Genomic DNA, 26,708 nt, shown 5'->3' with positions numbered 1-26,708 from the left:
ATATTGGAGGGGAAATGAGGTAGAAAAAATTACAAAGTCCATCCACAATTATGATTTTCCTTCTTTAAAAAAACAAAACAAAACCAAAAAACAACAACAACAAAAAAAGGCAACAACCTACTAAGGCTTTTATTTTTCTAAAGTACATAGAAAGTCTACTTTTCAAGAAGGCAGCACAGTAAACTGGGAGGAAATAGGATTTTAACTTTTATTTAACCAAGAAAGGAATACAGACATAACTTCAAATACATTTGCTATTTAAAAAAAAAAAAAATTACGTTATTACATTTGAGGAGTATTCTGAAGTTTCTTGGAGTGATTTGCAGGTTCCATGGGACAGATCTGTATGTACTGCGCACATAGTTGAAAAGGGAAATAAATGCCTTTCTGTTAGTAATACAGTCATCTCACAAGGTATTTTTTATTAAATTAGACCTGCATAACTAGATTGCTTCTGATGCCTTTTGTGGATGCTCCTAAATCATCAGCTAAATAGGAGCTGATCTAAGTTTGGCAAAAGGAAGAAATGAACTTTTGGAATATTATATTCATTGTTCCTGATAGTAATCAATCAGAATTTGATACTTGTGTACGGTCTTGTTTTAAAAGCATTGTAATTATGGCAGTGCTACAAATCTTACGTTAATGGAGGAGGGGAAGAAAAAAAAAAAAAAGTAGATGTGACCCATACTTTGAACTTATATATTCTCTAGATGTTACTTGTGGAATGAGTACCGTTTCCCTTAATTAAGGTAAACAGGATTAAAAAGATCGCTTTACCAACTTTTTTTCTTGTATATGATTGGAAGCAAAAGCAAAGCACATACTGGCTTACCTGACCAATTCTTTTCCTCTGTTATTTCCTGTTTAATTCGTGCTTTTGATAACTGTTCTTTGTCTTTAGAAAAATCTTTCCTGTGTTCTAGGGGTCTTTTTCAAAGCAACACTCAGACAATGAGACATGTTGGTATTTAGGGCATGTCCCCAGCTTTCATCTGCTTTTCCTTACCTTTCATGTTTGTTTTTTCTCATTGTCAGAAGCTGCGGTGCCTCCTCCTTGGTATCCCTAGCAGCGGCTCGTTGTGTATTTGTTTGAGGAGGTGGGTGGCCCTTCTGTCCTGCTCTTTTCCAGACGTCAGGGTGAAGGGAAAGTAGATAGAGTAATAGGTAGATGCGGATGTAGAGCCTGAGAAGTGGGTGTCAGGCTTATGTATTTGGATGCATGCATTAAGACATTTTTATCTCCCATAAAATGTTTTATTAGATTTTAGTTTGATGGTGAACATGCACTGCTAATATAAAGAAATATGCCTCTGTTAAATCTTGTGAGATTTGGGGGGCACTTGTGATTTAATTTGTTTCTAGGAGTTCCATCAAAAGAGAAATCCTTTGTAAAACTACAGATGTTAAAATGCAGAGGAGTGCTGCTTGTTCTGGGATATTATACAGTTATTAGGAATTGAATATTGAAATCAAAATGCAGAAAAGACCCCTGAAACCTACTAACTATGATTCTAGGATTTCAGAGAAACCCTTCCTAGACTTTCTTTGTGGTTCCTTTCCTTAAAAATAAATGTGATGAATTTATGGAAACACCCATATAGTTTTACTCACAAGCTTCACCAAGACTTATTGCTCAAACAGCAATAGAAGTAAAGTGAATTACAGTGACCAGGCGAACACAGACTAGTGCAGACACAGGGGAAGCCCCCGGCACCCGTAACCAGGCAGAACAGCTCGCCCTTTCACACTGCTCTGAATGCGTCTATTACACTTGGAAATCCAGCAATTCCACAGGAGTTTTCCTTTTAAATCTTCTACCTAAAATGACTTCTGAGGATTTAGCACTGCCCTGTTCCGAAAGCCCTGCCACCCATCAGGAGCTCTGTACGCTCACAGGAGCGTTTCCCATCCTATTTCTTGCAGCACCACGACCCCATATGCCCCTTCCTCACATATTTGTGGTGTTTTCTTAGTGCAGGGTTTGGGTTTTTTTGTTTGTTTGTTGTTTTTTTTTTTTTTTTTTTTGTTTGTTTTTTTTTTTTGTTCCTGTCAGGTGGGAAAGTCTTCTGGCACAACAGGATATTGAACTCCTTTAAGAGCCTGGCCAGAGGTAAAAAAAGGACTATTTATTGTCCTCCTGAATGCCACCTATAATTGGTGCTATCAGACATCTGACTAACCTGGTACCTGAGATTAAGGTACGACTCTGATGAGCAGGTAACTGGGGTTCTAGTGATGTCTCTGTGTCCTTCTCTTTTGGTTCCAGTGTTCTACAAAGCAGTAGCATTCTGCCTATTGGTGTTTGAAACATGGTATAAAACTATGCGGTTTCTGCTGAATAATTGTGCTTCAGCTGAATGAATGGAAAAATACTGTTGAATGCAAACCGTCACAAGATGTGCCAATTAATACAATTTTTCTGTTGCATTTGATTGCCTTTTCTGTTCTTTAAAGAAGACAGAAAATAAAACAAGAGACATCTCTGAAGAGATGCATTTTTTTCTTTTGCTGTGTAATCATCGCAAATTCATACATTCTTAAATTTACAGCATTTTATGTTTCTAAATGTTTCTAATTTAATTTTGGAGGAGAAGAATATTTCTTCAAACAATTGAGGCTCGACACTGCCATTTTTTCTGTTTTAAAAGAAAGTCTCTAAAGAGATGTCAGTGTTCTATCTGCTCTGTGGTGTCCTCTTTTCAATTCTTGATTCAATGTCATGATTTCTGGTATTCAGTGTTTGAAAGCACAAGAACACTAATTATTTTATAATACTAAATGTCAGTGCACAGTTTTCTCAAAATCAACCAACAATAAAACTTTAGTCCAACTTGTAACATCTTTGAAGGTTTTAAATGCAAGTATTGATAAGAAACAGCCATTCAGAAACTAAAGCTTTGTATCTACAATTCTATAATGCAGTTCCTTCGGTCTTTGGTTCTATGTTTAGAAAAATTATTACTATGATATCAGTTGTCTGCAGATTTGTTGTTATAGACATAGACTGCCCTGGAGCTATAAAATGCTGTTAGGGTGATAGCAACTGCCACAAATCAGAGGTGAATATTTTTGGAACAATCTAAGCAGCTGAGGAAGAACATCATGCTATAAAGCACGGTGATAGGTGCACAGTTACAAAAATATTTTTCTGTTTTCTTTCTTCGATCCTAAAATAAACAATAAGTAGTATTCCTAATCCTTTGATTAATTTTCCCTGGTTTATGCTTTTTCACCTTTTCAAAAGAATTTCAACTATTTTTCCAGTGTTGTAACCACAAGGTTACAGTTGACAGAAATTTTGTATTTTGTTTCTAGCTATGTCACCAACATACCAAGAATTTGAGGAGATCACTAAAAATCACTTTGCCACGGTTTTCTGTTAGTAACGTAAGAACTATGTCATCTTCACGTGACTTGGGAAATTAATTACATTTGAGAGTATATTTTTAGATCCATTAGATGTTTGGATGAAGGGCAGTATAGATGCAGAGTATTTTCTTTTGTATATGGAAATTTTAAAAAAGTCAGAGCCATCTGTTTTTTTGAGAGATTGTTCAAATTTGCTGATGCCTTATCTTCACTGAAAGGTGAAGGATGTGTGACTGGTCATTTAGAGGTTATTTTAATTAGTCAGAATTCGAAAGGGTAATTGGGTGAAATGTGAGTAAATCTCATCACTTTGGCAGTGGTTGCTTAACTACAAAGAAAGTACATATTTAGTCAATACTACTCATTTCTGTGACCTAGTTTGCTGTGGATAATAATTTTCTTAGGGTAGCACTCGGGCGTGCTTTTCCCCATTTTTCCCCTGTTTAACTTACATGAATGAGGGATTCTTCCCGTCTCTCATCTTAATTTCAGGGCTACTCACAGCAAGGCAAGGCTCTTCCCGTCGGTGTCTGTAGTAATTCCTGGTTCCCACTCCAGCTTCATTTTGGTCTGCTCCTGGTCCTCCTCCTGTTCCCATGGAAGCACTCAGAGTTTCCTGGTTTGTCGTTTAAACTAAGAGTTTAATTGCTACCTTCTTCATCTTCCTAGGGCTGCGGATGGTATAGATGCTGGTTGGGCAGCCTGACTCAAAGACCAGCTGAGATGTGAAATAAATTGATGCAAAAGCTTCTGCATGCTCAGTTGAATGAGTCATAACGTCTGTAGTCACGTAAAGCACTCGAGCTTTAAGAACGTGCTCTTCTATTAAGGTAGCATCAAATAAGGGAGAATAAGCAAGAAAAGTCTAGACACCACGTTCACATGTTAATGAATGATGTAGCAGAATATGATGCGTGGCGGGGATTGAAGTGCTTGGGTTGATAAGGGGTTTTGGGGAGGGGCTCTTTTAGTTTGTTCTGCCCCTTATGTAGGCCCACATATAGTTTCCCGAGATGGACAGCCTAAAGTCCTGTGATGCTCCAGGAGACAGCTGCATGTCAGACAATCTCCATGGAGAATTTTGCTTTTGCTAATTGTAGAAGAAGTTACGCTGCTCAGCTTTAAAGAGAGATTAGCTGCTAAAAAGGTAGTTAGGAGTAACCTAGAAAGGAAGGAAATGTAGATACTCCTGTTTGGAAGAGAAATAGGATTTCTTTGTAGTGTAGTTTGTGTCTCATTGAGGGCTGTTTTTTTTCTTCGAGAAATATTGTTTCATTTCTCAGAACTTCCAATAGTACTGGGATTTTGACCGTTTTAGTATCGGTTCTCTATACACCTAGAGAAAATTGTATTTTCTATATGCTTATAAATACAGTATTTATACGTATGCACGTAAGGTTGAGGCTTAAATACTGCAAAAATAAGTATAGAAAGAAACAAGTATCTGCTACAGAAGCAATGCCGGGATGGAGGCTGCCCCCCAGCCCAGTGGTTTGCCCCGAGGACGGCGGTGAGCTGCATCGCCAAGTCCCGCTTTGCTCGGCGCAATGATCGGGGAATTTTCATTCACGACGCGGGGCCGAGCGCTGCTGGAGAATGCTTGAGAGCTGCAGAGAGGGGCCTTCCCCAGCACACCACTGATAAAATCAGTGAGGCTTTCATACTTTTAGTTAAAATGGCTTTTTTTTTTTTTTTCTCTCTAATGCTAATTAGAAAGTTTGGTTATATCGGTGTCAATAAAATGGTAAATAACAGTTAAAAGCAGAATGAAATTCTTTCTTGGAACAATATTGGAGCAGGGTCATCTGTCATGCGATCTCATTAGTTCTTGCTTGCTCGTCTGACAAAAACAAGACAGACCTGGTTTATTTATTTCTTGCTTAAAACTATTAATTTAAAAAACTACTGAGGCTGCCTTTTCTGCATTATTGTGGAACAAAAAAAAAAAAAAAAAAAACCACCACATGTGCTTTCCTCCTAATTCGTTTCCAGTGGTAGCCTTTGCAACCGAGTTGAGTCATCTCATGGATTTTAAAATCAGAGAACGTAACCTCGTTAAGGATGGCTGTGTGTTTTGTGCAGTGCTTATTCCTGTTGCCTTCTTCCTCTTCCTCTACGCACATCAGGTGTCATCACCAGCACGCGACGTGCGTGCGTTTGGGGGTGTAAAAACAGAAAGCTGGAAAACAAAGATCTCTTCAGTATTTGTCAAATCTACTAGTCCTTTACATTTGCCACTAAAAAACATTTAGAAAAGACTTTATTACCCTTGTGTAGCTAAACACGAATATTCTATTGTGCGTATTAAAATTTCTAACGTTTTCTATGTACCTTTATCTTAGTGTGACATAATCTTCATACGACTGTAAGGGTTTTTTTCTCACAACTAAGAAAAACATACCTCCCAGAGGCAAATGACTGGCGGAGATTGCAAAGGCTTTGTAGTAGTTCAGTGGTAGTGCCTCTCACATATATTCCCTTATCTCAAAGAAAATGGTCTGAGATTTTGCACCTGTTCAAGCTAATGGGTTTCTTTTAACACCTAAACATCTATATGAAGTTCCAGCATGTTTTTCACCCATGTGATTTAAAGTAACACATGTTACTTCATCAAAATTACTTTTGATTTATGCCTGTGCAGAAGCTGGCTCTTTCAAGAAGCTAATTTACTGAAACTAATGCAAATATTTAATTCCTGAGGTCAGAGTGTCTTTTGTTTGCATTTGTGATATTCTAATTAAAAGCAAATTCCCGTTGTGGGGAGGGTGTGGGCAGTTACCACAACTCGTGGAGAAGCGAGGTTTCGCCGTCGGAGCTCTGGACCAGCCCAGAGACTCATCTGAAAAAATCCAGTCGTAGGGTCAGGGTGGTCTACGCTGTATCATTTTCTGCGTTTGAGTTATTTTTGTAAATTGTTTGAACAAGACTTTGTGCTGTTGTGTCAATAATAGCAGAAAATCTACCTTATCCCAAATAATACAAAAATAGAACGCAAGAGCTATTTACAGTGGGAACAAATGGGAAGCTTATGACATTAGAAAAACATATTGATGTTTTTGCATAGCTATGCAATAAAATATTTAGGTTAAAAATAAATGTGATGGTTTTAAGACTTAGTAGCACCCACGAGCATAAAAAATAATGTCTAGAAACAATTTATTATTTTTCCCCAGTCATTTTTGAGAATTTACTTTGAATGATTATTGTCATGTGTTCAGACAGTTTAGCTTCTTCAAAGTTGCTGTTTGAGAATAAATTAACAAAACTATATTTGGGGTTTAGAAAGTTTCATATCTCAGAAGATTCTAAATGTTGAGTTGTATCTAAATAAATGTTTTGTCCCCAGTCCAGGAAGAAATTTAAAAAAAAAAAAAAAAAAAATCAAAACAGATTCTTACATTTGAGCAGAGACATATGTTTTGTGGGTTGGCACCAGACTAGGATGCAGAATCTTGTAGAACCAACTCTTCATACTCTAGGATATTTAGGGGAACAACATTCAAAACAAGGTGCTAGAGAATTTGGAAAAAAAAAAAAAAAACAGAATACATATTTTCTTTAAGACAGAAAATGTCTGGTTTGAGTCCTATTGTGACTGTCCCTTTATTTCTAATGCTATGCAACTGTGTCTTTTTTGTGTCAGTGTCAAATGGCATATTGGAATCAGATACTGTAAATAAGATAATGTGTTATTAAAAAGAAACTGTTTTCATTTCATTGGTAAGTTCACATTAATTGAAGATGAGATCATAGTGACTCCTTCTGGCTGTTAGGATGATTATCATAAAATCATGTGAAGAAAAAATAACGAAATGGCTGGGTGACATTCAGCAAAATGAACAGGTCCCAAGAGATTTAGAAGATTCCCCTGAAATATGTGGTTCAACACAGGAACATTTTTCCCTGTAACGTGATGCTCAAACTCCTTTGAGAAGGCTTAACGGTTTTGAGAACAAAATTAATGGTACCCTTACAATCATTGCAGTTGTTATATACGAGAGAAAGATGATAAAATCTGATCAGAAATAACATCTGCAGTGGGAGCAGAGTTGAAATATCTGGATTTTGGTTGTGCAGTTCAGTGCCAACAAAAAAAAGAAAATATTCTCTATTAATACAAAAGGCAAAGTGAGAATGATTTACTTGTCAGGCAAAAAATAAAAAAATCTTTTCAGTGGCACTTCAAAAATCTGAGGAGATTTGGGTATGATTCAACTTCTTAAGAACATTGCATGCTAAGTTTGAAGGGCAATTGATAGAAAGCCTCAACACTGAATTACGTGCACAAAGTCGCTTTTAGGGAAAACAAATCACAGACTCTGAACCACTTTGAAGAATAACTGTTTAAAATGGCACAATGAAATGTTGCATTCATTTCCCTGTAGTTGCTCCATATTACGTGTTCTCCTTTTAAAAAACTGATTTTTACTCCAGTTCTCAGTGCATCGTCAATTTTAAGATCTCCCTGTCAGCAGGTGTGCTTTCTGGTTTGAAACCACTGATAAGGATCTTCCGTGCTGAACTTATTAAACAAATCTGTTGATGGATTCTGCTTTGGCTTCCGTAGCAGTTTATTCCTCTGACTTTATTGGTTTGGCATAAAAAACAAGCAAAGTACAGCCAAAGCCAAGCATAGATAACAAAAGAAGCGTATGCCATGGCTGCACAAGATGTAACCCTGTTGAATTAGACGTAATTGTTTGGGGTTCAGTGTTCATATGGCCTACCTTCATGCAGCGACATTTGGTATCTTAGATCAGGTGGTTTGGTGACTTTGAGCAGCTTATCAGCAGAATTTGTTGTTCGCCTGTTTGTTTCACAGGCTGCCTCTGTGCACTTCAAGGTATTCTGTTAGCCTTAGGTTATTTGAAACACTTTTTTCCCATTCCTCTCCTGCTCCTCAACCCTGTCTTGAACCATATCTGAAAATGTAATGGCAGTCTGCTGGGGCAGCGTCGCTTGCAGTTCCTACACAGCAGCTTTTTAATACTTTAATAGGGTCATTTTGTATCTGGAATTTTTTTCCCCATACCAACCTATCAACTCTCAGTTTGGCAAGCATCAAGGCACGGTGTACATCCAATTTCTTTTTCAGATTTTTCATTAGAAAAAGAGAGTTAGCGTAATCATGGTATGGCCTATGCAATTTTATTTCAGAGAATGATCTGACAGTTATTTTTTCTACAAGGATTTGAAATTTTGGAAGCACTAGAAAGAGCAGGCAGTATCCATTTAAGTACTCGATAGCTTGCTATTTTGCAGAAGTTGTTGATCTGATATGTGTTTATTTTCAGGTGATGGAAGATGGGGGGGGGTTTGGATTGACTTCAGAAGAAACAAGCATGGGAAATGCAGATAAAGCATTGTCATAAAGCTGAAATTAAGTAACTTTTTGCGTTGATTTAGGCAAACTGCATAAACTTGTCACTTTTGCTATTAGAGATATTAACTATCATGGCTTTAAGCAGTAATAAATTGTCCACAGAGCCTGCTAAGTGATCTGATGATCTGATCACCTTCACACATGTGTTCTGACTGCTGGCAGTCGGGTGTCCCAGGCCTGCAAATAAATAAATGAGTAAATAGATTAATCGCCTTGTAAAAAAAATCATATATTCAAGATGAATTAGTTGCTTGTGTTAACTCAAGTTGGATTGCTGTGGTTGTACACTATCTGGAATCAGCAAAAGGTTTTGCTTATTCCAGAGTTGGATTCCTCAGTAATCTGAGAAAGACTAAACCAAGTGGAATCGACTGAGTAGAGGGGAAAACTGTTTACAAGAGAAAAGCTTTTTGACTTGATTAGTCTTCTAGTTGATTGCATCTGTTGCTAAATGAGGACTGAAAGATTTCAAAAGTATGTCAGGTTATACAGGTACTGGTGTGGGGCTTAATTTTCTATATAACATCAAGCACGTACAGAAGGGCTGGTTATACTGACTTTAGGCCTGTTCTCAAACTTTCTGTCTGATGTTACACAGCTGTGCTTTGAAGTTCCTTCATTAAGGAAACGTTCCCCAGAGCAGAGAATGCGAGGACTTTCTGGACAGCAGGAAACACCTTTTTACTGTGAGGGTGGTTGACCACCGGATCGGGTTGCCCAGAGAGGCCGTGGAGTCTCCATTTGTGGAGATTTCAGAGTCCAGCTGGACACGGGCCTGGGCCACCAGCTCTGGGTTGCCCTGCATGAGCAGGCGGGGTGAAATAAATGTTCTCCAGAGGTTCCTGGCAGTCTCAACTACTCTGTGGAAATTTTATCGTGGTTGTAATAGACAAATGGCTTATCTTTCATTTTAAAAGGTTGAGACCTGGGGGGGAAAAAAAAAAAAAGTAGCTATTGGGCATTTTAGCACAAGTTGATTCCAAATGAAGTACATATACAGGCAAGTTCATTTGATGCTGACCTTACCATAAGCATGGTAATTTTTTTTTTTTTAATACAGTACTGAAATATGAAAGCAGCACTAATAAATGATGCTGTATGGTTATACTTGTTGAATAATGGGGATTTTTTTTTGTTAAAACCGTAACTGGCCTTTTTAGGGACATTGTCTTAAAGTTACCTTTAGTCTGGCTTTTCAAAGTTTAGGGAGGTGGTTTAACTTTTTATAATCTATTAGTTCTTATATTATAACATGCTTCAATAGTAATTTGTCATTTTATTTGTCTTTTCTAATTTTTAACTCACGGGATGATTACTGCTGTTGTTATTTTAGTAAGATAACAGTGAATTTCCCAAGTTTGTGTATTTACTCTTAAATACACAATATAAATATATACCTCAAGTAGGTAAATACCTTTCCATGTAATGGTTCTGGTGCTTGTTTGTTTTTAACAGCAGCTAATAAATTCATGTATTGTGTGAAATGCACAATTTTACTTTGTGCCTCCTTAGTAAATAAATAATTAAAAATTTCCTTAGTCTAGTTGCAGCTAACTTATAGACTGCTTTCTTCTGTTTTTCTTCAGATCCTTATTGACGATGGTGGTCTTTGGAGACATAAATATTGAAGAATATATCATTTACAGACAAGATCTTTGAAATCTGTTTCCTTCAGACAGCAAAAGTAAGTAAACCAATCTATATTACACATTTTTATATAAGTAACAAGCTAGTTTTTCACCTCAAAAGTAACCAAAACTGAACATCAGCTGAAGTTCAGGAGCCTGGCTATACTTCCAAAAGTTTTAACTTTTTCGGATAAGTTTATTTATCCTACTAAAGTGAAAAATAAGCTATATAGAAGGAGCTTTGTTTCGTTCCCTCCTTTTAGTTACAAGAATGTGAGTCCATAGCTTGTTTTTTTCTGCATTTAATGTTATTCCTTATTCTCCTTTCTCATGAGATTTTTGAACTGCAGATCATTTGCAGTATCTGTGTGTGATATTGATGAGAACCAGGAATACCTTATATGTTAAAATCTGAAGAGTAGTTGGGCATAGGGATTGCTACTCAAAAAGACAAAAGTTGTATGGAAATAAATAGCCAGCAACACGCAAAGTAAAATAGTGGTCAATCTTTTCAAGATTTCTATAGAAGTTTAGAAATATGACTTCTTTTTAATTAAATATTAGAGTCGGGAATCTGATGTGCACTCTGCTTGTACTATTTATTTTGAATGTGTGGACTTCTGATCAAAATAAACATTAGATATTCAGGAGAGTTCTGCTTGTGTACTATTTTATCTATTTTGAAACTAACTATATAAAACACTCTAGGTAATATGGGAAGAATTTTTTTCTGTTATGGAAATAGAGCTAATTTTCCCACTCATTATCTGCTGTTAATTTAATGTGTGGCAATATCTGAAATTTAGTGATGATTATATGGCAGTAGATTTTTGGTTAGCTGTACAGCTCATCTATGAGCAAACCAATTAAGACATAATTTCAGAATATAATTGAACTCCTAATGGGGCACTTTAATTCACTAGAAATTTACATATTTGCTTTTCTTTGTTTTAGTAGACAGGTCCAAAATGAGGGTACAGCTCCATTTTTGAACTTCTGAATATGGCAACTTCATCTGAGACTTTTCAAAATGAAGCATGTAAAATGCTGTTTAATAAGAGGATGAATAAGTTCATGAATAAGCTACTTAGTTTTCAAATCTGAACTTTGAATAGCTCTCATTGGCTGTTTATTTGAAGAATAGAACTCACAGTGTTGTTAGGATGTCGTGGCCCTATTGATACTCTTCTCACCTGCGGTGCAACACCATGCGATGCAACACAGTGAAAACCGATGTATTTAGGACAAAGTCTGTTCAGTGTTCATAACTAATTTTCTTCCTTTAGGCATGTCTGGGCAGCCTTGATCTGCTGGGAAAGGGTTCGTTCTGCAGATCTTTATAACTGATTTTTCAAGCAGCATGAATAGAAAATTCTTGGAGCTGCATAGCTAGCACAGCCCCAGCCCGATGGAGCATCAGGGCTGGGACACACAGGGTCACAGTTCTCTCTCACTTCTCTGTTACAGAAGTTAAGTACCTCATTTCAGTAGCATTCGTAATGCATTTCTGTTCTACTGCTCCTTAGTATCCTTTTAGATACATCAGAGCTTTCCTATGAAACCCCCTTTTTACTTTTTTTGAGTTTTTTTTCAGCCCAGGTTTAACTGCAAGGGCACTAAGATATTAGGTTATTTGTTGTATATCGTCATATACAGTGGGCACGGGCAGATGCATCTGGGCTAACACAGCCCTGTTTCCACAGGGTTTTACATCATTCTAGGTTTTCTCAGCTCCCAGATGATGCTGTAAGAGAACAGCAAATGGGAAAGAGTTAAAAAGTACGGCACACATAACTGACTTACATGACCTAAAATAAGGAAACAAACAGTAACTGTTTGTTAGAGGAAAGCTCAAATTAAGAAAGAAATGAAAGCAATTCTCTTTTCTTTTTTAATTTTTTCCTCTTCTTTTGACCCCCAGAATGGAAGACTTTTCCATTTAAAAGATAAACACTACTGAACTGACTGAGGTTATTTATACCTCTGCCATGTTGAGGTGAAATTTTTGGGTTTGTTTTGTTGTTGCTGTTTGCTTCAAGGAGAGCCCTTTGTGCGTGTTTTTATTTGTTCTAAAATGGGGACCTACAACATTTGGTAAAAGAAAACCAAATGTTTTGGGGTAATAATTATTGAAGTGTGTATTTGGGTTAAGAAGAAACATTTCATGTATGTGGAAAACTGGGACAGGGAAAGTATTTATTTCTGGAAGGTTAATGTTTTACCAGTTATTTCCTTAAACTTTTAATATGTACATGTGGATAAACCTCAGAATGCCTCTATAAAATCCAAAAAAGCATTTAGCTCTCATTCTCAGCATCTTAGCTTTTGTTTTGCACTCTCTTTGTCTACCAATTCTAAAACGTTCACAGCTGTGTAGGTATGTGCAGACACTGTTTCTATTCCATTTGATCTATTTTTAAATGCAAGGGCTTTTTGTATTTAATACGCATTACTGTGCTTGCAGTCTAATACTTCAAAACCTTAGTGACCTTGGTTCACCCACTTGTACCTTGTACATAATCATGCCGTCTTTAGTTATATGATAACATGCCATTTTTCTCCATAGAAGGAAATCCTTGCATTAAATAGATGGCATTTAATTGGTACGCAGCTACCTAGTATTTTTAATTGTTCGGTGTGTTGTTCCAGATCTTCTGTACTATATAATTTTCAGGCCTCATTCTGCAGATAGAATTAAGCATTTGCCTTTTTGCTTTACTGTACCTTTTAGCAACAGGTTTTCTCTAAGACTTTTTGGCAAAACTCAGTCTCTAAAGCCCAGGTTATTTTGCAGAAATGTTTTCAGTTCCAGGAGCTTTCTTTGCCAGCTCTGTAGATGGGCTGCTGAGGTTTGTATACTTTTTACAGTAGTTACAGAACTGGGGTACTCACTCCATGAAGGTTCTTTCAAGCCAGAAAAGTGAGAGCAGTGATCCTCCATGACGAGCGTAGGAATCGAGTGGCTTGTTCGCCTAGACATCTTTTGAAGTCATGAAGTCTTTCATTCTTCTTGGTTCTCAGTTTCACATTCGGCCATTTTTACTTTTATCCTAGTTCCGTGGATGCCTCGTGTCCTGCATCTCTTTTTCCATTCTCCCTCATCCATGTAATTTCTAATGTCAGCCAGTTGCCATTTCAAGTTCATTATCCATTCTTACACAGTACCAGTCTTCCCTCATTTCATTTACTCTCCAGAGTTACGGTTCTATTCTGGCTCCAGATTTGCACCCCTTTTTATCAAGGTGAGTCTGCACAGATGGCTATGGAAGGTTTGCACATCTTTTTGCCCATGCTCTGAGTTGGCTGATGCGAGTCAACTTCAGTACAGCAGCCTTGTCGCTGCTCCGGCATGACTGTGAAGTGCTACGGAGGAGCTAAGTGCCTCTGGGCTGCGCTAGGAAGGTCAAATGGTCTGCCAAATGGTGTCCTTGCTGTAGTACGTACATACGTGGAAATTTTCCATTTCCAAAACTATGTTTCAAAAAGCTTTAAATTGTGCAGTAGAGAACAATTTGGAATTTATGGGTATTTTTAATGTGCGTATAGCAGTTTTAGCGTGAACGCTGGGGATTTTCATCAGCTGTAGAGTAAGATGGCACTTGGTCATGGTTTAAACCCGGCCGGCAGCCAAGCACCACGCAGCCGCTCCTCACCCTCCTCTGCCCTGGGGAACAGGGGAGGGAATTGGAAGGGTAAGGGTGAGGAGAGTCGTAGGTTGAGATGAAAACAATTTAATAACTGAAATAAATTAACAAAAAAAAATAAAAAAGGTAATAATAGAAAATACAAATGAGTAATGCAGTGTGATTGCTTACCCCCTGCTGACTGATGCCCAGCCCATTCCCAGCTAGTGATCCTGGAGAAGACAGAATCCTGAAACCACGGTCCCAGAAGCATGAGCATGCTTCCCAATCAACCCTTATCTATACACTGAGCATGACGTTAGATGATGTGGAATATTCCATGGGCCAATCTGGGTCCACTGTTTTGGCAGTGCTCCCTCACAGCTTCTTGTGTACCTGTGCACTAGCAGGACGTGGGAAGTTGAAAAGTCTTTGATTTCTTAGCAACAACTAAAAGCATCAGTATATTATCGACATACTTCTCGTATCGAATCCCGTACTGAATCCAAAACACAGCTCTATTCTAGCTGCTAAGGAGGAAAAAAAAAAAAAATTAGCTCTATCCCAGCCAAAACCAGGACACACTTATTGATTTGTGTTATTTATTTCAGCATGTGAAAGAAACCAGAACGATACATTACAAGTCCTCATAATATTTTTTCTTGGTAATCACTTAGAAGGGTGCAAAAACATGTCAGAGAAATAAAGCATGAATAAAACAGAAAACTGGTTATGCAGACTTAAGGAGGATGCGTGAGGCTTACATCTATTTCTTGTGTTTTACCTTTTTAAACAGTACATGGAAAATTCTAGTAGCTAGATAGAATTTTGTACTGTGCGATGATAGACTTGTTTAGTCCCTGGGCCATCTCCAGCTGCAGGCCATGTAGTCTTTGAGAACTTTCAGAACTGCGTAATTTTGGGACTCGTGATATATTGTTGCACAAAATCAGGCCTCTCACTGTCCAAACTTCAGAATTTCTAAGGCTCTTTAATTATACTGAAGTATATAACATATGACTTGGCACTGCACGCACAGTGCCTCTCTAAATAGTTTGTCTTAGAACTGTGTCATTACTAATGTTTTGATTGTAGTTATTCTAAGACAGAGAAGGAACAGTGTCGTGTTGCATCATTTTTCTCCCTAAAGCAGTCTGCAGTCCAGATTGACGGACAGTTTTTCCTGAATTGTCATTAAAACCAAGGAGTCCAATTGTCTTTTCTGAAGCCTTAATGTTTTTCTAAGAACAGTCAATTTTCTGTCTCTCTTTCTCAACTTCTAATATGAAAGGGCTGTTTTTTTGTGAAATCCCAAGTTACTTTCTCTAATGGAAGGTATAAACTAATTCTACCTTCTTAAATTTAATAAAGGGAAACCTACTTAATTTGAAAGGTATTTATACAAAAATTGTTTAAACGATTTTGGAAAAAAAATTATTCCTACAAAGTTGCTTTGCAATATCACTACTCTTAGGTACATTTTAGAGCCAAATTTTAGAGTATGTTTCAAATATAATAGATTTGATAGGTCATTCTCTGCCTTAGCAACAAATTTTGTACCCCTTCTGCCAAGTTTTCCACAGTTCACCAGACCAAGGAGTTTGTTTCAAATGGTCCCCATTTCTTTTCCAACTGGTCCTTCTGAAACAATTTTCAAATAAAATACGGGTTGACGTTTTGAACTTTTTCCGGAAGCAAATACTGTAAATAAGTATTTCAAACTACAAGGGCTTTCCATCTTGAAAAATTGGAACAGCGGGCACCCTGAACAAAAGTAAATATTCCCAACAATTTTGTATTGTTACCAAATTAATCAAGCTCAGTGGTTTAATTGTAATTTCAAAGTTAAATATTAAGTAATGCAAAAATTTCTGATACCGCTGTGCATCTCTCTCTTTAAAATTAATAACATCATAGCAAATATGTTAAAACTAATCTTTTTTTCATGTATCATTATTCTTAGCGAAGCTAAGCATACGTGCACACAGTTTCTGAATTAGTTGCCTGAGAGTTGACTTCATATAATTACAGTAGCCTGGATATCTCCAGAAGGTTTGAGGTTTTTTTGTTATTACTGTCCAATGGTGTTAAAAAGTTTTACAAATAGCTGTCCTTATTTTTTCCTGTAATACATCAAGAAAATTTTGTGAAGTAAAAGCCACATTATCTTTGCTTTTCCTTAAAGAGCTATGGGTTTAAAATAACAGATAAGAGCTACTGTCATTATTTGTTAATTACACAATATATTTAAAGGAAGAATGTGATTAGAATGTAGTATCTAAGGCAAGCTGAATTATTCTTGTCTGTTGTAACACCAAACTAAATTCAGATCCTCAATTTTTGTTTTCATAGTTCCTTCTGAAAAAACAGTGCTCTAAAAAGAAGCTCAAGGGTAGCAAATTTAAAATTTAGCTGTTAGTGAAAGCCTAAGAAACTACTGTTTTTTCTTTACGTGAAGGTGGTCTGAAAGGTTGTGAAGGTGTTTTTTTTTATGGTTTGCTATTTAATTTAGTTTTATTTTCCTCTTACTATAAATTCACATCCTTGGAGGACCACTATAATGATGCGAATCTGTTGAAATGGTTAAGGAAAGTGAAAATAAAAGGAAAGAGAGGTTTCTGTGCTGTGGTTCATCAGCCAGTGGTTGGTTTGGATAACTGGTGCTGGTGATTCTTACCTGGGGGTGCTTGTCCCCGCTCCAAGTGTCCTCACAGCAAAGACCTGGCCAAGTTGGCCTTTCTCCTTGTTTCTGCCCTCGTTATAATGTGCGCGGAGAGGGTGTGGGAGCTTTCCTTGGCTCCGTGTTGAGCTGTTCGCGGTCCGTTCCAGTTCAGCAAGAATTCAGTTCTCTAAAGGGACTGGTGGGAAGGGACGAGCTCTTGGCGCTCCCACGGCTTTGCATCCAGCCCCGGGTTGGAGCTGGCACGTTCAGCTTGGATCACCAGCGCTTATCCACATCTGATCTGGCCTCTTACCACCAGGAACCACGATCTATATATTCTAAGTGTAGCCGCAACAGCTTTCCTACAATAATAAAGAGCTCTGAAATTAAACTAATTCTTGCTTTTCTTGGTTTATCTTTAAACAAGGCATGGTCATTTTTCAGATTCTTAACTGACCTCTGTCAGCAAATCTCTGCTAAAGGGAGATCCCTACCCCAGTTAGTTTCTGCCGATCCAGCTCAGTGAATCTCAGACATCCTTGTCTCTTTCTCTAAAGGATCCCAGTTCAGTGAAACACTTTTAAATTAAAGCCAGTGATGCTTTTAAATTCAAGCTCACACAAAGTTTTTGAAGAGAAGAGCCCCTCTTCTTCTGAAAACCTGTGATGATACTCCAGAGTTGTCATTGAAAACAGAATATTTATTTTTATTTTTTACCACGTTCCTGAAAAATATTAGTGAGAGGTGAGATTTTCCCAAAGATGGTTCAGTAGTTGCTACAGGTGACTTTAACTTAGTCTCCCAAACTAAGTTTAGTCACTTCAAAGGATTCATTAAATTTCTTTTAGTTTTTATCCTCAGTGTGTGAAAGCTTACAGGTACCACTCTGAGAGTGGGGGCAAAAATACTCGAGCTTAGGAAAAGGATAGATGGAGTAAACTTTCCATTTGAAAGCTATCATAAAAAGTTAAAATACGTCATCTTTTTTGATCACTTCCATCCATATGTTGAGTCCTTAATACAGGAACTAAAACTATTTAGGACACAGATCCCAGCATGAATTTTCCAAAGTAACTATAAGATGCATGTTGTTTAGATGTTAAAAAACAAAATGCTATTATTTTTATACTATTGACACATAAGTGGAAATGCTCGTTGAATCTTGTGTATGATTTGATAATAGTTTATGAGAAGGTAGCTACATGACAGAATTCTCATTTAAGTGCTGTCCTGACAAAGGGAATGGGAAATGAAGGAGGAAACCTGGCCACAGGTGTACCTTCAATAAAAGGCAGAAGAGGAAAACTGTATCATCTATACTATATGTATCATAATGTCTATAATTTAACCTCACCTAGATAATTGTAACACGGCGTTTTTGCTTATGCTACTAATACTTGTTTGGAAGTTTTATACATTTTCCAGTGTAGACTGAACCAGTAGATACATACATTACTTTCTATAACCAGTATTATATATATATTAAATATTTATAACCAATTTATATGTTATTATATAACCAATTAATGTATACTTTATATAACCAATTTATATTGGTTCAGGTATATATCTTTTTTCCTTTAATTTTCTTTTTATCTCAAGCATAATTTAAGCATTTGAGTGACAGCAAGTGACATTTTCACAGGATAGATTCTGTAGGCAAATGAACAGTTGACAGTAGGCATAATGGCAGCCTGGAATAGTCTGACATGTAGGTGTTCTGACTCCAAGATACTCATTGTGTTGAATGAAGTTCTCATATAGTAGCTTTCAGTTTATATTGTATTCTCATAGTATAAAAATAAATATATACCCATTAAACATATGCTTTAGATTTTTTTTTTTTTTTTTTTTTACACAATTTCATCTCTTGAAGAAGAAATAGTATTACATAGTCTGAAAGGAAATTCAACAGATAGATACTGGTATTAGTCAAAGTCCTCAGCTTTTGCATTTGGTAGCTATGAAAAAGCAAGATGTCTTCCATACTGGATACATGCACTGAGTGTTCCCATTCAACATCTCTGTAATTAGTTAAGAACAACACAGAATAAAGATCTTGATTTTTTTAGAAAGGAGAAGGGAGCACTTAGTCGTTCGTTGCATGCCAACTTTTGGCCTCTTTACAGACTTAACAAATCCCAGATATTTATATTCAGGAGACCTTGGTGAAGTTATCGAGTACCTCGTGGGTAGTATGAAATTTCACAGCTGGCAAAAGTAAGAAAACTTTAATTGATTAAAATTTAATGTCAGTATTTCTGTTGACTTGCAGAAGACTAGGTAACTGCTGCTAGCTGAAAAACACGATGAATTCAATATTAACTTAGATGATACTAGTGTATTATTTTGTCTATGTAGAAGATTGATCAGTAGATCATTTTACCCAAATATCATTCTAATACCATTTGAAGTGTAGAAATCTTCATAAACTGTCTTTAACTGTTATATCAACAGAAATTTATGCATATGCCTTGATCAAGTTAATATTTATTAAAATTGATTGTGATCCTTGGAAAACAATTATTTGGAACTGGTGATGCTAGCAAAAAGCACTGTTCTTCCTGCAAAGGAGCACTTTAAAAACACACTGCAAATTCATTCATATTATGAAACTGCAAAATGTGTGTCTTCCAGTGTAGCAATTTAGTGAATCGCTGATTTAGATTATGCTACTTTAAAAAAATGCCACATTGCCACTATTTAGAAGATTTTGCCATCTGTCATGAATAATATTAAGCCTGTGGATAGCCCTGGTACCTTATCTGCATACCTGCAATCCTGTAAAAAACAGCTATTTTACACAATGTCTTCTTTTAGAAAGAATTGAGAAGAGTCAAAACTAAGCCAGGCACCTTCCTCAGCATGATGGTATAAAATTTGGGGGTTACTGCCAAATGTGTTGATTCAATTCAGTTGATTTTGTCTGTTTGCTTCAGACTTGAAAGACTTCTTTCTAATATCTTTTCAGTGGAAATTATGATGAAGAGGTGGTATATACGTAAGAATGATGATTTTCCTGATTTTTCTGAAATTGCATTTTGTCGATGATCGAAAATTTGAAATACATTTCAAAGCTTTAAAGATAGGTATGCTATTTCAAGTGACAAAAACAAACAAACAAACAAAACAAAAAAAAAACCCTCATTGCCTATTTGTTTAAGGTGGTGGGAGTACCATCCTGAACACACCTATTTTTATTTAGTCCCTTTTCATAAAAAAAAAAAAAAATAAAAAAACAACCCCCAAAAACAGCCTTGTGTTCACAGCAGAGTGTTGATCTTTCATTTTGGCAGCACAAAAGATCTTGGAAAATGGTGGGGGCTTTGCCTTCCTAGGGCATAAGACGTTATCTTTCTAGGTTCGTGTTGGCAAAACGGGCCACTGCTTTGGGATGATCCACTGGTACATTTTAGCGAAAATCTTGTCATTGCCAGTTTAACTGAAAAAAAATAAGTTCAGTGTCCAGTGTAACAAGTTTGTGGGACTGTGTTGTTCAGCTGTAAGATCGCGGCGTTATGAAATCCCCTCTCTCCCAGGAGAGGGCAAGCCGCTGGTTTGACACAGATGTTTCCGAATGAGGTTTGATGCCCTCAGATTAGATTGTCGTGATTGTCCCATCTAAACATATAAAATTACACATCCTTCACGAATAGTTTTGATTCGGGCTACAGGAATGCAAGGCTAAAATTCCATCAGAGACAGTAAAAGATGGTTTATAATTACAAACGACCCAGCCTGGCTGCAGCTGCAGGGAGCGGGGGGGCGGGAGAAGCTGCCGGGACTGAAGCGGCGCGGTCCGGAGATCCAGGATCTCCACATCAGCTGGTGCTCGCCCGGGGAGGCGCGGGCTGCATCTCCCAGAGCCGCCAGCAGACGCTGTGAGTTCTATTTTAAGGACTTCTGCAAAAAGAGTGAAGTGCAGCCGATCAACGGTGAAGTGCTTTCAAACTAGAAATACTTGTTGCGAAAGCGTGTCTTCCGGTGAAGATGGGAGTGATGACTTCAGCTGGACATAGGTTTCTCTAGTTGCATCTTCCATCTGTGTACCTGCTCTGCTTACTTCAGTTTCCTGCCCAGATCAGGTCCTGCAGGGTTTTTTTGGCATCTAAGGAAGAGTAAGGGATTTTAAAAACCCAAAGGCCAGAAGAGACCAGAGCGACTGTTTTCTGTCTTCCTTCAGCATGCAGACTATCACTTTTCGCAGAACCTGGATTAAAGCTTGCCTATTCAAAAGCTACCTGATCTTGTTTCAAGGTCTGGAAGTGATAGTGAGCTCGCTATTTCACCTAGAAAACTATTTCAATATTTAATTACCCATAATAGTAAGAAATTGCATTTTGTGTAAAATGAAGAGCGCTCTCATCTGGAAGTACTTAACTATTTTCTCTTTGCTCATACACAGTAAATCTTTTATAATTACATTGTTGCTTGTTGTTGTTACACGGTGGTATATTTTCTTCATCTCCCTTAGCTGTAGTGGTGCTTTTGCATTTTCTTGCACTATTTGCAAAAAGAAAAAAATGATGCCAATTGAGAAAAGTTTGTGAAAGCTGCTTACGTGAAAATGATTTGCCAAACTGTGTGCTAAGAAACACAGCCTCACGTACTTTAGCTATGGCTCTCTAGCATAAAATTGATGCATAGAGGACTGAGTTGGCAGCTATACTACTTGAGATGCCTTACTGCTTTATCCCCTAACTTGCTGATAGAAACAACGTGGTAGATGTTACATAGAACTCAGAGATTTTTTTGAACTTTTATTAAGGCTAGTGCTGCCCCAAATATGTAATTAAACACGAAATTATGTGATAGGGAAAAATTGCATTGGTGTATATTTAGAGCCTATACTCAAGTACTGACTTCTGCAGAATCCCTCGGTGCTCTGACCGGCACGGTCTGTCCTTTCCCGTTACGGAGCTCTTCTGGAGGAGCAGCTGAAGCCTTAAGTGACGTTTGGGTTTGGGTCTGGGGAGTTACATTTGTGACTGGAAGGAAAGAAGGGGCTGACTTCCTTCTCCACGATCAATCCCTAAATCCAGAATTAAGCACATAAGAAGCTAAAACCAGTTTAGCCCCTCAGCTTGGGAACCAAACTTGTTGGCAGGTGGGCTGAAGGGAAGGGAGACAAGGTGAGGTTGTAGGGGCTATAGGTTTTTCTTCATGTGTTTGAATAGCAGGGCTGTGTTCCTTAGAGTATGTTTTACCTTAGATTCAAGTTCATATAATATTTACGATAATGGGATGTATTCGTTGAAAAGAGGGGGTGGAAAAACAAACCGCAACGTACAAAATACCTACTGGATGCACTGACACAACAGTAAATTATTTGCTGAGGTAGAAATAGAGATTTATGAAACATGAATCTAAGATTGAACTATATGTTTTGGTGTTGAATTAAATGCGGTCATTTAGTGGTGATTAAAAGGTGATTTTTTTTTTTTAAACCAGGCAGATTTGAGGATATAGTCGTTCATACGCAATTACTGAAGTCTGAGTTGGGTCCTGAGTCTGTGGAAATTGATGGCAGAACTGAAAAAGTGTTTCAGTTACCTTCACAAAGTACAGTGCTGTATTGATTGGAGTGTGTTTCATTGCTACATTCTGGATAGACATCTCATTCGAAATACCATTCCCTTCTGGATTTGACACATTTAGGTATTTTTACAGCATGTTTTGTAGTATGAGCTCTAGGCTAGAGATTCCATATCAGTTAATTTTTTTCTTATCTGTCTTTGAACTCATCTAGTATTTTGTCCCATCTAAAAGCTATTCATTGGCAACGTTAAGGAACACTAAATGCTGGAGCCATCTTTGTCATGAAGTTCCTTGATTCTTTTGCTCTAATGAAAGGGAAAAAATAAAGATTTTGGAGGAGTACTGAAGATGTTTCTAACAAGGTTCTCGTGTGAAGATTTTCTAGAGAAAATAAACACGGATAATTTTTTTAGTAGATATTTCCATAACTTCTGCAATTTGGTGATTTAGTTCAGTAAATTCCTAGATTCAGGGTTTGGCCAGAGAATGTAAATGGTGGGGTAATCTCTGACACATCCAGATTTGTCCAAATCTATGTTGTATGCATTTGTCATGTACTCCTCAAAGTTCCCTTCACTGTGTCTGCTGAAGAAGAGCTCTCCAGAAGTTGGTGTCTGACCATGCAGTTGCCCACATGAGATCTTTCAAGGCTGCCCAGACACTCCTTTGCTCCTAGGCAAATATTTTTGCTCCTAGGCCCACATTTTCAGGGGGGTTCTACTAACCTGTCTTCATGCATTGCTCCCTCCTGACCACTTGTCCTTACGGCAGCAGCATACCCCAAGCTTGTCCTTGTCCACGGCAGTTCAGGGCTTGACAGTAAAACAAAATACAGAAGTATTTCTGAAAGCTCAAAGCAGAGAACACTGAGTTAATACTTGCAAGACTTGGAAGCAAAGGAGTACAGTAAAAACTCAGACCTAATCTGTGCTTCTAAAGAAGATATGCTAAAATAGCTAAAAATGTGCTACACCTTCAAGGCAGTCTTTGAACATTAGAAGAACTTGCATTTTATCTTCTTTTCACTCGTCTCACCCTCAAATATGTGATTTTGGTGTAGTTTCAAATGCAAATGTTGGTGATCTCTAGAGCCTGCATGCTTTTTACCTTTGACATTCCATAACTATGTAATAAAGAATAGTAGGGCTAGCCGTCTACCTAATTTGGTTGATTTAATTTTTTAACAGTCAGCTTTCAATACATTTCACGTATGATATCTTTGGAAGTTTTTTGATGGCAGTACAAGATTTAAGGCCTTTGGCCAGTCCTGTTCAGGAATCAAACTGTCTTTTAATCTGTTGTTTTGCAGTGGTTCATGTGTACAAGTCCAAAAATGGCTTCAGAGATTTGGGATGCAGGAAGAGAGCTTTCCTGCATGGCTGTTAATTTGCTCTGATATGTCTTGATGCCAAAAAAAAAAAAAAAAAAAAAAATCCTGGTGACTCACCAGGAGGAGGTTTCCATTCTCTGCGAAGTACTGTTTGGTTTTTTCACTAGTGTGGTGGTGGCTGTAGCATTTGATAGTAGGACATCAACAGCTAGTGCTTTTATGACAGACACCTGCATGGTGTGGGCAGTGGTTTGCAATGCTTCAAACCCCAGATTGTGCCGTGACTTTTGAGAGAAACTGCTTGTTTCCATTGTGCGATATATCGGTGTGTGTGCAGGAGGAGATAAAACTGAGTTAAATCAGTTTGGGAAAACTTGGACTCGTTAGGCATTTAAAACATAGCAGCTTTTGCAGCATTCCCAAAGAAAGCTTCCAGAGGAAGCTTAATAGCTGATAATTTCACCCCATTAAAGGTAGGGTCCCTCAGCAGTTGGGTATCCGTAGGTCGTGTGCGGGATGATCAGAGAGGCAGGAGGAATTGTCACACCTGCGCTGCAGGACTCGCCGTGATAGCTGCCCCGTAGAAAGAGCACACGGTGAGTTTTGCATAATAGATGTGATGCTAAAGCATGGTGATTACTGATGACGAACTTAGAAGTAATAGAGTTTCAGCTCGTTTTCTGCAGCTTGAAGAATTGCTTCCTATGCTAAGGGAGGTGGGGCTGGCAGCAGGGAGAGAGGGAGGAGGTGGAATGAGCCCTTACTAAGGAGTGTAGAGAAATCTGATGTATTACATAGACACTTAGAAAATATTTTACCTTGGCATCATATGCGCTCAGTTCTGGTTGCTTTCATGATTTCATCCTGCTTTCTCATTTGATAAAGTATTTATGCTTAACATGTTTCTGTTGAAATAAAATTAACATTTCAGAGAGCTATCTGGTAACTGTTAGTATGCACCTGAACAGCAGTATTGCTCTTTGTGCAAAAAATGGAAGAATATGTTTAGCATTGCTGTTAAAATAGAAGATAACAAAAATAAATTGGATGCTTGTTCCTTTTTGTCCCTTATGAAAAACAAAACCTAAGCCCATAGTTATGTTATGTCCCTAGGACTTTATTAAATCAAAGAATTCAATAACAACCTAACTTTAAAAAAAAAAAAAAAAAAAAAAGGAAATTCGGGGAATGTATAAATTGATAATTAGAAAACAAAAAAAAAAGCCCCTGCTGAATAGCATCAAGCATCTGAGGTTACACAGACACGCAAAGAGCAGATAGTAGTTTGTCCTCGATGCAGTCTCTTGGCTTTCTGTACGTTCTGAAGGGTATGGAAGTGCTGGGAAATACTGTCCACCCTCAGGGAGAGCAGGGGAGGAGAGATGTTTTCAGGGACTGGGAGGGCGGAGTGGGGCCTTGTGTCCCTTGTTTACAGTTCAATCTCCAGATCAGGATTTGTCTGCAGAGATGATCTCGGCTGCAGAAGTCACCTGTGGTTTAACAGGACAAAGAGCTGGTCCCTCTCATGTCCAAAACATGCATATCTTTGTACAGTACTCACAGTTCTTCCTCACAGGTTCACGTGCTTCTCTTCCTTTCTTTGGCATCATTTTCTATTAATTTTTTTTTATCCCTGTTCTTTGCCTAGGTTTTTGGTTGGGCAGGTAGTGCAGTTTGGTCAGCAACTCATAAAAGAATTTAGGTCAGAAAAGGCCATCCATCAAGTCTAACTGTAAACCCAACACTGCCAAATCCAAGATCAGCACCTCATGTAATCATTTAGGTTGGAAAAGATCTTTAAGATCATCAAGTCCAACTGTAAACCCAACACTGCCAAGTCCACCACTAACCCGTGTCCCCCAGTGCCACGTCTACACATCTTTCAAATACCTCCAGGGAGGGTGACTCCACCACTTCCCTGGACAGCTCTCGTGGTGCTTCACCTTCACTCCAGGGTGCTGGTGTCTGCGAATGCTCAAGCCTGAGCAGGGCTCTGAGCTGCCAGACTGGGCACCCTGGCAAAGTGGAAAAGCTTCTGAAATCCTTCCAGTAGAGGAAGCGGATGGACGGCTGTCCAGCCAACCCCTAGAGAGAAATGTGCTTTGCCACGGAGAAATCCTGGGCTATCCATGCTTATGGTGTGTATGGGATATAGAGGAGAGGAGGCACACAGCCTCTAGGAAGTCTTGTTACACTTTTCAGTGATTTGAGGGCGAGAAAGCCACTTTAGTATAAAGTGGAAAGAGAAAAAGAGCCTTGCTGTAGGGTGCTGGAAATCAAGCGGTTAACAGTACGAGAAATCTTCATGGCCCTCTTGTAAATCTTGCTGAATTAAAAGGAATATGGCAATTTTAAATCGGCTGTCCCAGGAAATCAACACTGGTTTTTAACTTTGTGCAAACTGTAAACAATCTATGCCAGAATTTCTTGTGCTGGCGCCAGCTAAAAAGAAAGAAAGAAAAAAAATCAAATTGCTAGGTTTCAAAGTTGATAGTTGTGTTTAAGTGCTATGCCTGTAAATCACTGAATAACTTTTCCATTGATATAACAGTTATTGTTTGTAAATGTACATATAGTGCCTTTGCAGTAGTACAAAATACCTGAAATACTGAATTCCTTGCTAAGCTTGCAGCGTTGCAGTTACTAAAATACAACCTGATGCAATGTATTGCCATTTGGCTTAACCTGAGATTATTTCATGCATGTCAAATAACATAATGCTAAGGATATTAAAAATTCATGCAAAACATGGTGTCGATATGGGTGACCTCAACTTCATAGTAGCATAACGTGTTAAATTATCTTGCTATAGTTCCAAAAATCTTCATGGATTAAGTTTTTTAAAAGTGCTACTCTCTAACAGTGGGAAATTTAAAAAAAAAAAAAAAAAAAAAAAAAAATTAAAACAGTCTCCCTCTTTAGCTTTTCAGATTACCTTAGCTTCTCAAAACTGCCATATCTCTATAGTGTGACAGTCCCTGCCAGTGTCTATAGACGTTTCAGGCAGAGAAAATCTTTGTTCTGAAGATATGTTGTATCTACCTACTTGGTATGACTCTTCACACCTCATTGCATACGTGGCAGTCTCCAAGTTGTCTTCTGTTGCAAATTGCACAAAATTTTGAAAGCAGAGATTAAAACAAGCTTCTATTCCTTTTTATTGGTTTTATGT

At 37.8% G+C, this 26,708-nt stretch overlaps 1 protein-coding gene across 6 annotated transcripts in view; it reads left to right on the top strand.

Moving 5' to 3' along the window:
* The window catches only part of MBD5 (methyl-CpG binding domain protein 5), a 146,659-nt gene that overhangs the window by 40,814 nt on the left and 79,137 nt on the right, over positions 1-26,708 (top strand). For all 6 annotated transcript variants that reach the window (XM_042784030.1, XM_042784028.1, XM_042784029.1 and 3 more), the window contains exon 2: positions 10,342-10,439. The gene's annotated coding sequence lies outside the window, so the exon portion shown is untranslated. The remainder of the gene's footprint in view (positions 1-10,341; positions 10,440-26,708) is intronic.

This window comes from Tyto alba, unplaced genomic scaffold (genome assembly GCF_018691265.1).
Source record: "Tyto alba isolate M040663 unplaced genomic scaffold, T.alba_DEE_v4.0 Super-Scaffold_7, whole genome shotgun sequence".
NCBI lineage: Eukaryota > Metazoa > Chordata > Aves > Strigiformes > Tytonidae > Tyto > Tyto alba.
Note: the sequence above shows the minus strand (reverse complement) of the source record. Positions and strands in the feature narration are given on the sequence as shown.